The sequence below is a fragment of the Xiphophorus hellerii genome, chromosome 13 (genome assembly GCF_003331165.1).
Source record: "Xiphophorus hellerii strain 12219 chromosome 13, Xiphophorus_hellerii-4.1, whole genome shotgun sequence".
Taxonomy (NCBI): Eukaryota; Metazoa; Chordata; class Actinopteri; order Cyprinodontiformes; family Poeciliidae; genus Xiphophorus; species Xiphophorus hellerii.
This window is the reverse complement of record NC_045684.1, coordinates 17,763,120-17,774,295: the sequence shown is the minus strand read 5'-3', so window position 1 is coordinate 17,774,295 and position 11,176 is coordinate 17,763,120. Positions and strand designations below refer to the sequence as shown.

The 11,176-nt window shown below is 38.7% G+C and overlaps 1 long non-coding RNA gene across 1 annotated transcript; it reads right to left on the bottom strand.

Annotated features, from left to right (window-relative positions):
- Window positions 1-1,458: 1,458 nt before the first annotated feature.
- On the bottom strand, window positions 1,459-10,189 carry LOC116730643 (uncharacterized). Its single transcript, XR_004341381.1, has 2 exons — window positions 9,856-10,189; window positions 1,459-2,204 (listed from the first exon to the last, which is right to left on the bottom strand). It is a non-coding gene; the product is annotated as an uncharacterized LOC116730643 (long non-coding RNA).
- Between the last annotated feature and the right edge of the window lie 987 nt (window positions 10,190-11,176).

The window sequence follows — 11,176 nt, the reverse complement described above, 5'->3', positions numbered from 1 at the left end:
TCTGAAAACATACCTGAAGCTCTACTGCGGCGGTAACATTTCCACTGCATTGCTAGTAAACTCTCATTCACACTTATGAAAAAATATATACATTTTTCACGAAAAGTATGTTTAGAACATTGAACCTGCTATTTGGATCTGGGACTCAACGCAACAGTGCATTATGGACTAACATAAATAAAATTATTCCATGTCAATGAGATTAGGCAAAGTTTTCCCAACTGTTTTAAAATGTTTATTTTAAAACGTTTATTTTTATTATTAGTTTAGACAGTAGTTCATGGTAGTAAAATAAAATCAATGTTCTCTCATTTGAAACATTTGATGGGTTCTGGTACAAAGTTATTTCATAAACATGAAATAATATTTCTCACATTTTTTTTCTTCTTGTGTCATATTTATTCAAAGACATGTATAAAAGATGCGAGTAATCACAACATCTTGTCATGTCCCAGACGCTGAGACAATCATTACTGTTTACACAGGAAGTCTCTGCTTACAGGCATTACACTCCACGGGAGCTTTAGTGACGCTGGTGGGTGGATCGTGCTAACCACTTGTGTCTGGGTTGTAAACAGTGAAACCAGCAGAAACAACTGAAAAAGTGAAGAAAATTCCCCGGTGGTTGCTGTTAGCCCTGCTAGCACAACAAACCACAAACATTATTATTATAACAATGTCAGTTTAGATGTTGTTCATCTAGATTAAGATCTACCTCAAGATAAAACAGGAGGTCTATGGCAAAACCTTATTAACTTTTGATTTATGTACTGGTAAATAATAGAGTGTGTTTCTGAGACATGAGCTCCAAGTCTCCCAATACTGGCTTTGCTCAGCTTCCTTTTTTTATTCTCATTGTAAACAATTTAAATTGAGCGAGCCTGAAAGCAGGGTAATTTCACACTCAGATGTGTCTTCGATTCTAGTGACCAATTCACACACTGATGACAGCTTCATAATCTAAGCTATGTGCACTCTCACACTCGCTCCTTTATTACTGTGTAGTTGAACCGGTAAAGCAGGAACACCTGATGCGCGACAACTTTGTGATCTCTTCCACCCACAGATGCTCATAAAGAGGGATTTATCTCCAAGCATGAGGAACATGGCAACAGATTCTTTCACTTTGCCTTGTCTGTCCTTATATTACTCAGGAGAAAAGATTTCTTTTTAAAAACTGTCTTTCTGCAAAGTTTGTTGTTGTGATCAATGAGGCCTGTATTGCAATATTGTCCTATATGTCTACAACAGGTGACTTCTTCCCCTATAGCCTTTGGAATGCAGTGTGTACGTTTTACAAGACCTTCATATTAAATGCTTTCCATTTTCCCTTTGGGTTGCAAGAAATTAATTCTGGCTTGAAGAAAACTTATTTTCTAGATTTCCTGAGAAGGACTTTTGATGTATGTTTCGTGTTTAGTTGCTGAGGACGCAAATGTAAGGAAGAGAAAGGTGGTCTCATGGTGAAAATATGCTTTTATTGAATAACGAAAAAGTAAAGAAATTAATGAATTTAAGAACCAAAATACAGAGTCCAAAGCATCAAGACAGCATGATACAGTAAGATTTTTCAAAATGATTAAAAGATCTTTTTTTGTTTTTGTTTTAATAACCTTATATCTTTATGCCTAGTACCAAAAGGGACAGCAGCAATAAAATAAAAGACATATTTCAAATGAATCAAATTAAAATAATGAAAAGTTGGAAACATTTTTCATTGAAACATTAATTTTATTACAAAATGTTCTACATGTCGACTCATTTCATTTCTTTATCAGTAATGCCAATAGTTGTAGGGAGCATGTTTGATTTAAATGGCCAAAAACTAGAAGATTCCTCATATATGAAAACAAATGTACTTTTAGGGCACTCTTATGAACAAAAATCCAACATATGATACTTTTATTACCTCTTTAGAGAAGGCCAGATTTTGATTAATAAAAATATTTGTATAATGTAATTTGACACAGGGACAGCTGTAAAATGAGGATTCTGGTCAGAAAGTCTGTGACTGGATAGGATTCCTATGTTCCAGAGACTCAATCCATCATCAGTAGGGCAGACAGAGTGGCAGACAGTCAAAGCAGGCAGCTCCACTGGCTGCAACACAAGACACGAGTGGTAGGAAGAGGCAGGACCCATGTCCTGTGTTGCAGCCTCTGGCCCAGCCAACGAGTCACCTTCAGACCTGGACAGCCGATCCACTGTGAAGAGGAAAACAGGGGGTCACAGAGGAAACAAATTTGAGGGGAGGGGAGCTGGAAGGGACGCCAGATAAAGTCGGTTACAATGGATTCTGTATTAGAGAGACATGGGAAGAAGATGAGGAAATTTTGGAGGTGCAGAAAGAGAAAGAAATGACAATCCACTAAGGGGAGGAAATGAACACAGAGTGCTAGAACATAAGGAAAATCCTAATGTTGAGTGAATGAAAGCAATGAAGAGAGGGCCAAATGGGGCACTGCACCTCCACAGACTCCACATTTATCACTTGGCGAATAAAAATAACCTTTTTTCACCTTACAATGAGGGTTCTGGCATTCCTGGCTACATCTTATATTCACTGCGTTCGACAGCTGGAGAAAAACGTTCCTCTGGCCTAAATTGCTTTACTAGAAGGTTAATAACTACCAGTCACTCAGGCCCACAGAGATATGTCTGTTCAGAAGCCCTGCGGTGGAATCGGTGCATGTCATTGGAAAAAAAGATTAAATTGTCGTGATAGGTATGCAATACGCATTGGAAAGAAACTGAAGGCTAATGTAAAAATTTGATATGTGGGCAAGCCAAGCCAATGGATACACTATCCATTGGTCTCATGGATAAGTCAGTGTAGTGCCCAGAACACCTAAGACCTGACTTTCAATTCACTGCACAGGTTTTCACCAGGTCCCTTTAAAATATCCTTGACAAACCTTATAATTAATCACAGCTACTTTTTATTTCACATCCAAATCTGACTGTTTTTAGAACCTAAAAGAGCTGCAGTCAACAATGTTAGCCTGAAAAATCAGACACTGTTATTTTGGTGATTTGGAGTTTGTTTTTGTTTTTAAACAGGTCTGAATCCGAAGCATTTGGACATTCCCAATGGGACACAGACCAGAGTCATTCTCCCAGATATATCCTCTGCTGAAACAAAACTTCTCTCCAGCTAAAACAGAGGAAAAGAAAGATATCTTGGAATCTCTTTGGTTCAGAGAAAGTAAAACGTTATGCCTGATTTACCGTGGGCACTTGCCAATTACAGTTCTGCAAAGTCAAATTTATTCTTTGGTTTTATTCACCTTTCTTTTCCTCCCAAACCTTACCTTGAGATTACCATTAGGTATTAAAAGTTGAACATCTGTTAAACTTCTGTCTTTGTCTAGCAAGAAACAAAAGAAACCATCCTTCTGACTGGACTTCAATCAGATTAGGAGGCTGAGATATTTAAGACCATTAACATAGTGTGATCTAGCTATTAAATAACTAGAAGGTGAACATCTAGAACATCCCAAAGCCTCTTGTTACTCTGTGATTGTCTGTTGCTATCTCTAGGGGAGTTTGTAATGTAACTGTCATTAAAAGGTCAAAGCTTAGTGAACTCTAAGTTTGTGTATCATTAACAAAGGTCAAAAAATGTCATGACTGCATGACATTCCTTTTGCAGATAGGCAAAGGTAATGTCAAAAGACCAAAACGGTTTTCCCCCCTGACATTTCTTCAGAAATTACTGCTGTGGTGTGCTTTTTTGTCCCATCTTCCAGCCCTATCAAAGACGCTCTCATCAGCCTGACGGGTTAAAACCAGGCTTCTGATTTCACGACGCTGTACGGCGAAGCAATTACACGACTATTTTTCCTCCCGCCTAGTTCAGTGCATGAAAATGGCTCCAACCTAGATTTGAAACCACAGGGACATGAACTCAGAGGACAGACGAAAAGGAGATGAAGGACAGAGTGTCCAAAAAAAAAAATAGCGAGACTAGAGAACCAAGGGCAAAATGCCATTCGTGCAACCCGTATTATTTTCTCAAAAATGCAAGAGAGGGAACATAATTTGGAAGAAAAATGTAGAGCTTAGATTGTGAGGCATGTGGATGTATGTGAGACTGTTTTGAATTTGATTTTAGATGCATTTGCAATGGTAAGACAAAATGAAAGAGGCTCGGAAAACATAGAGGTGATCAATAGCTCAAATCTAAAGGACATCAAATTTCACATTTCTGCAATCAAACTTTACAGAACAATCATCAAAAACAGAATTTTTGCAATAACAAAACAAATCTTCCATTCCTGAGGCAGTGCCTTTCAATCCCACTGGAAAAAGCAATTATTAAACGATTGACTATGATTAAAAATAACTAGAGCTTTTGCTCTGTGAGAAGGACAATGATCAGACAGTGAACTGCAGCTTTTGTGAGCATTGTGCATCCCCTTATAGAAGATCCCACTCTATTCAAAGATTCACACAAAAGGAAGCTGACAATGGTGCATTGTGCCAGTGGTAACAATGGCCTGGCTCCTCTGATTGCAATGAGATACAGAGGCAGAATTCATGCATGCAGATGAGGAAATTCAGCCCGCACAGTATGATTCCAACATACATAAGGAAATATTCTAAGAGAGAGAAGCAAACTCAATTTTCCAAATTTACATAACGCCTGTGCCCCTGTCTTGCTCCTGTTTAGTCCGAGATTCATGTTCATTCACAAAATAACAGGATTAACTTGGTGGAGCAAAGACAGAAGAAAACAAATACAAACTGCAAGATAAATGGTAAACAGACAGTTATCTGCAACAGATAACAGCATTAATCTTTATAGGCAGTGGTGATTTCTCCTGATCTTACAGTCTGGTTCAAAAGTACTTTCACCGCTTGAATGTTTCAGAATTTCCACAGTGCAGCCACAAATCTTAGTATATTTTATTGGGATTGTACTTTATGTGATAGACCAACATAAAGTAGTGCAGAATTGAGAAGAGGAAGGACAATGATTAATGGCTTTGTTTATTTTTTTATTACTCTTATAAATAAAAGTGTAAAAATTGTGATGTGCATTATTTCCAGCATTTTTTCTTGTACACCAGTTTTGTTGTTTTTATGTTATTTTCTATCCGCTGAGTCTGTTGTGTCATTCAGAGACCAAGAAGATACAATAAATACAACATATCGCAACTACACGTTCTTTACCCTGCTGCAACTCAACTGCATTATCTACTGTAAGTATTACTTTCATAAATTTTACACTTAAAAAGATCGATTTTAGTCTTCACAAGAATGACATTTGCACACAACTTTATATTTTTTTCTTCTATCTGATTGTATCACTTTAAAATATTAAGTCGGATGTTATGATTAGTCACGCAGTACTTGAGTCGTCTTGTACCGATTACTGTTTTACTTCAGTCATTTCTTGGATACCTACTTTTTACTTTAATTTGAGTAAAAATATGTTGAAGTAGTGCTTTTACTTGAGTACAATTTTTGGCTACTCTACTCTGATGACTGTGCATGGATGTTGATCTCGGTTAAGTCCTACGTTATCTAGTCTCCTTTTTGTTTATGTCTAAGTAATAATGTAGGTTAAATGATTACAAATCATCATTGGATATTTTGATGTTCTGTTTGTTGCTCGTCTGACAGCTCACTGAGATATATTTTTTTACATGTAAAGCAGCCAAGAATGATCTGATCACTCACAGTGAATTTTAATACAAGGATAAAATTGTAGATTTTAACCATTTCAACTTGCGTCCTAATCAGGCAGTGCTGATGTTGATACAAGGTAAGGGAAGGGCCATTATTGCTGGTTTACGTGCTGTTTTTGTACTTGCAGCTGTAAAAAAATCCAACATGTTATCTAGGGAATTAATATTATTGGCAGAAAGTTGTGCCTGGCTGAAGGATCTGCCATCCTGTCTCTATCTCCAAGCAAACCTGTCCTCACTCAGCCAACTGGACCAACCCTTAAGACAAAAATCCTCCATCAGTCATTCAGTATTTTCAACACGTGATCCTTAGCTCCATCAAAAATGTAAAATTACTCCATTATAGTGCAAGCTATTTAAATAAACACTATACCTGGATCTAGAAAGACGTAGGCAAAGTTATGTGCCACAATTGCTCCCCTCTGTCCCTTTTCTTGGCTCTCCTGTGAATGCCTCACCATTGTGTTAGGTTATTTGTGCTGGGACTATCCTATTTGAGGAACCACTCTTTGTAGAGCACCTTTGTTTTTCTTAATATTTTGAATGGAAAACATACTCTGTACCAGCAACTCAAGCTCGTGCAAACTGATGCATCAGCCAGTGCACAGATCAAAGAGTGATGTACACACAGACACATACCTTGTTCAGAAAGACAGAAACACTCATCCTCTTGTACCCAAAGTTGGTGTTCAGTGGGAAAATATACTTTAAGGGAAATATGTTACAAGGCCAAACAACTGGAAAAACCTATGAAGTGTTCACATTTTTTCACAAAGAAAAAAAAACCCACTGGACATAAAAATGAAATCTTTTAGGTTTTTATATGTGCAGCTTTCAGTAACACTTAAAGTGACTCAACCTTCTTCACAACTAATCTCCATGGGGTAATCACTTCAAATGTTGAATATAAAATGACACTTTTCTTGAAGATTGGCTTTGGAAAAAAGCTACTTAAAGGCCTCCGGCTATTGATTACAGTGGAAATCAGGCAGAACGTGAAAGATTATACTCTGGAAGTAACATCTGAATGTTGGATAATCATCAGTAAAGTATGGACTACTTCCAGGCTGCACATAGACAAGAATCATTCCCGATCAAGTAAAGCATTGACCTTGTCCCTCTCCTCTGTGATAATTACATCCCAAGTAGATTGCATCTGAAGAACTTGTGCTCTCAGGCACTAAGTAAAAAATGAGAAACACTTCAATAAGTCGATTTCTAGAAAAATCTGATTATATGCACACAGCAAAAAAAAAAAGGAAAAGAAAAACACTGAACATTAGCTGTCGTTAATTTGTATACCAAGCTGCATAATTACACTCATTACTGAACAAACCCACCAGTGTTCCAGGCAATATACAGAAAGTTATAGCTCTGCAGAGGAATGACCTCAGACGATGAATAACTGTGATTCGCATCAGTATGCAGGAGAAAACCGACTGAAGGGGACCCTCAGGTTGTAATAGCTGCATGACTGGCTGAGTGAGAAAAGTCATCACAAAGACACTGAGTGTACCCACACGAATGCATGCATTTAGGCACACTCACAGAGCAGCACTGGGCCTTTTCTTCTGAGCTCTCTCAGCACAATCGGAGGCGGTGTTGCGTTTCAGAGGCGACAGCTGACTCTGTGGCTGCTGCTGCTGCTGCAGCTAATAGTGAGACTGGCATTTCCCTGCAAATGCTGACGCGACACTTTTGAGGGTGCCTCTTCTCTTTCTGCTGGTGAAAGAAGAGCCCTCTTAGTCCTGCCTTATCCGGGTTATGACCCTGTGTGTGTGTCAATAGCACGGTCACGGGTACAGCCTCCATCATCCACAAGGGACTTTAAAAATCCCCTTTCACCCATTTTAAACATACACACATCAAAGATGTCCAGTTTTTTCTGGTTTTAAAAAAGTCAAAGTGCTCCAACTTTCATGGCAACCTGACAACCTGTTATGCTGCTCATCATAATTTCAGGGTAAGTGTGATGTTGAGCCATTTTTCACAGAGAACAAAGCCACAAAATTCTGTTTATTTTTGTCAATGTCATATATGACAGACTAATACCAAATAGTGGTGCATTTGAGTGCCCTACAATCAATACATTTTAGAACTACCTTGCACTGCAATTACAGCTGTAAGTCTTTTGGCATATGTCTCAAAGTGTCATGTATTGTGGCTGCTAAAGAACCCAAATAGAGGGAGGAGGAAGGCAAGATCATGTAGAAATAGTTTCTTGGATGATAATAGTGAAAAGGGTGCAGAAGAGACTCACAGTACTGAGTAGAGAGCATAAAACCAATAAGGTGTAAACTGAAACAGGAGAGCCCCACTGTGACAGAACAACCCAGAGAGAGAGAGAGAGAGAAACAGTGGAATACCAGGAAAATGAAGAGGCATCGCAGGTTAAGTGGATATGGAACATCTGTGGATGAAATATCACACTGGGAGAGAAAGGGTCATGAAAGCTACAAAAAAACACAGGAGTAGTAGTAACATTGGAAAATATGGGCATAAGTTAAATGATAAACTGGTCTTTACTGAAAAAGATGCAATGTAAAAATGAAAGCGATCATTTGAAATTACATGATTAACTGAAAAAAGGTGGAAAGCAAAAGCGACAATGTGGAATCAGACTCTACTGATTATGGCATTTAAAGTGTTGCACAGCTAGAGATTTACTCATGATTCTTTGCAAAATAGCTCAATCTCAGGTAGATTGGATGAAGAAGTCTATGCAGAGAATTCCCAAGGATTCTCAACTAGATTTAAGTATGGACTTTGACTGGGTCATTCTAGCTTGCTTTGATGTAAATGACTCAACTCTGGATGCAGCTGTATGTTTAATGTCATTTGTGGTTAGTGGACCTCCATCTCAGTCTGACGTCCTTTGCAGCATCTAACAGAATTGCCCTGTATTTAGCTCCCTGCAGTTTTTCATGAACACAGACCACATTCGAGGTGCCTGTTATAGAGAACTCCACTGGATTATACTGCCACCAACCCCAAGATGACGGATTAAGGGTCATGTGCAATGATAACTTTATTGCACTCACAGAGTTTTGATTGTAGACTAATAAGTTCAAAGTCTCCACTTACCAGAGCATCTTCTTTCACATGTTTCCATTTTTCCTTATTTAGATAAAGGTCAAATGTAGAGTGTACACAACTAAGAATTGTCCTGCCAACAAATTCTCCCACCTGAGATGCGAATCTTTGCAGCTCCTCCAGAGTAGCATGGATCTGTTCTGCTTCTTTGATTAATGCTATGGCTTTCAGTGTTTTAGGGGCTGGAATGCAAATGGACAAGACATTTCAGATTTCTATTTATTCTTCAAAAGTATACACTGCTTTGTTTCTGTCTATGGCATAATCAAAATAAAGCAAATTGAACTTTGTGGTTTGTTGAACTTTGTTGTTTCTTTTAAAAGACACTGGGTGCGTTAACGACACGTCCGTGTCACTTAGAGGAAAGAAAACTACTTTCCGTCTCAAGTCCTGGAGCGATTTCCTTCTAGAGGCGCTTCACACTACACCGACTGGGGATGTGGTCACGCTCTGAACATCATTTCCAGCCTTCCTGCCTGGGTCTGTGTGTGTGCGTGTGTGTTTCCCTCCCCCAGTCTGACCCTCCTTTAGAGTCAATTTAAACCTGCAGTGAGGGCGAATCCCTTCATCCGCGAGCTACGCTCTATTTCAATCATTTGTGAGCGCTGACATTGCCTGATAAAGAGGATTTACTGGCCGACAAAGTGAAGAGCAATCCTTCACACTACCTTACTCCATCGGTTTCTGTAAGCACTATATGTTCCGATGATTTAATAGCTGGCCAGCGTCTGGTGACAGCTGCCATCTCCATCCATCCACTAATTCAAGAGCGCACGCATCCGGATAGAGATAGCTGAACTTGAGGGGAACAAATACATATCATGCTAATATAAATATGAAACCAGAAACTAGACTTACTATAATTTCCACATTTATTCGGCTACAGACCACCAAAGTTGAAGTAAGTAAATAAAAAAATGGGGAAACAATAGTAGTTTAGAAATGATGTCATCAGACATTTCTGCTTTACAATGAATTCCCAGTTAAATGCGAACAAACGCAACCTTGTTGAAATGCTGAAATAAATCATCTATTATATATATATATATATGGTGTAAAAAGGACCTACCGTCTGAAAGATGTGAATAAAAGTCGCCGCTCATCTCTTTTGCACATTGGCGGTATTTGCTGTATATTGTTTCTGGCGTTAAGTCTGTCCAAACCCCTTTGTGTCGTCTCTCCTGTCCTCTCACGGTCCCTGCTCCTGTGTCTGCCTGAGTTCTTCTGTTACAGCCTATCCAAAGGTGCGCACTCGCACAGACACACAGCCTCTCTCTCCCTCCCCGACGCTTCTTCGAACTATCCAGTTTCACTCCAGCTCCTTCTTTCTGAATTCCCTCAAAATACACTCCGCAACAATTTCCAGCAGAAGCATAAGCGAGGGAGTTATACTCGCTGGGATAGCCAGTGCGTATGCAAACTCTTAAAATATATATATATATATATATTTAATGCGCAGAGTGCGGATATAGGGATGTCAATACAGCTATTCCAATATTATCCAATGATAGTGATTCTCATTGTCCAATAAGATTTAAGAAGTGCTGTGACATCAAAGATCATGGTGCCAGAAAAGACTGCTGAGGAAACTTTGAAGTTGTCAATTAGGATGTTAATCTAACGTTGGTGTTGGGTTGTCTTGATGACAAATGAGAAGGTGATAATGTAACTTCTGATTGGTCTCAGCATTAGATAAAACTAATGCTGACTGAGGAATACGAGGAAAAGCAACCTTAAAACAACCCACTAATAAGCATGGTGAAGGTTGTGTCATAATGTGGGCCTTTCTCATTCCAAAAGCCCAGAGAAATTTGTCAGAACAAATAATAAACTCATAAAAAAAACAGGTGATTTTAAAAAGACAAGACAAGTAAAATTCTGCCATTACTGAGTATCAGCTGGTAAATGATACAACTAAATTAAAACAGAAGTGGATTATTTGACACAAAATAGACCAAAATTGAAATGATATTCTGCTGAGACTCCTATGCGCACACAACCATCTCCAGGGTTTATAAAGAGTAGTCCTAAAAAGAGAAAACATCCAGTGGGCATCTGTTGTTTGGACCAAGATGCCTAGTTGATGTCAGGTCTCAGTTGAAAAGGAAAACAGTAAGTATACAGAAGGCCATCTCCCAAAACACAACTTGTTTTGAAAGAAAGAAAGAATGACAGACTAACACCAAATAGCGGTGCACTTGAGCCAGACCACACAGGATGTTACTCTCATCCACTAAAAACAAAACACAGAGGCTACAGTTTACACAGGCTCACCAAAGTTGTACAATAACACACTGGAAAAACATTGCCTGCCCTGACATGTCTTCATTTCAGCTACCGCATCCAGATGTTTGGGTTAGAATTTGACTTAAAACACATGAAAGGATGGA